The sequence below is a fragment of the Stegostoma tigrinum genome, unplaced genomic scaffold (assembly GCF_030684315.1).
Source record: "Stegostoma tigrinum isolate sSteTig4 unplaced genomic scaffold, sSteTig4.hap1 scaffold_185, whole genome shotgun sequence".
Lineage (NCBI taxonomy): Eukaryota > Metazoa > Chordata > Chondrichthyes > Orectolobiformes > Stegostomatidae > Stegostoma > Stegostoma tigrinum.
The window spans coordinates 99,189-99,736 of record NW_026728125.1 but is presented as its reverse complement, the minus strand read 5'-3'; positions in this window follow the sequence as shown (position 1 = coordinate 99,736).

Below are 548 nucleotides of genomic sequence, written 5' to 3'. Positions count from 1 at the left end.
CTCACCGGGACTGGCCCCCGCAGCCCTGACCCGCTCACCGGGACTGGACCCCGCAGCCCAGACCCGCTCACCGGGACTGGCCCCGGCAGCCCTGACCCGCTCACCGGGACTGGCCCCCGCAGCCCTGACCCGCTCACCGGGACTGGCCCCGGCAGCCCTGACCCGCTCACCGGGACTGGCCCCCGCAGCCCTGACCCGCTCACCGGGACTGGCCCCCGCAGCCCTGACCCGCTCACCGGGACTGGCCCCCCGCTGCCCTGACCCGCTCACCGGGACTGGCCCCCGCAGCCCTGTCCCGCTGACAGCTGATTGCCACCGCAGCCCTGACCCGCTCACAGGGACTGGCCCCCGCAGCCCTGACCCGCTCACAGGGACTGGCCCCCGCTGCCCTGACCCGCTCACAGGTACTGGCCTCCGCAGCCGTGACCCGCTCACCGGGACTGTCCCCCGCAGCCGTGACCCGCTCACCGGGACTGTCCCCCGCAGCCCTGACCCGCTCCCCGGGACTGTCCCCCGCAGCCCTGACCCGCTCACAGGGACTGTCCCCC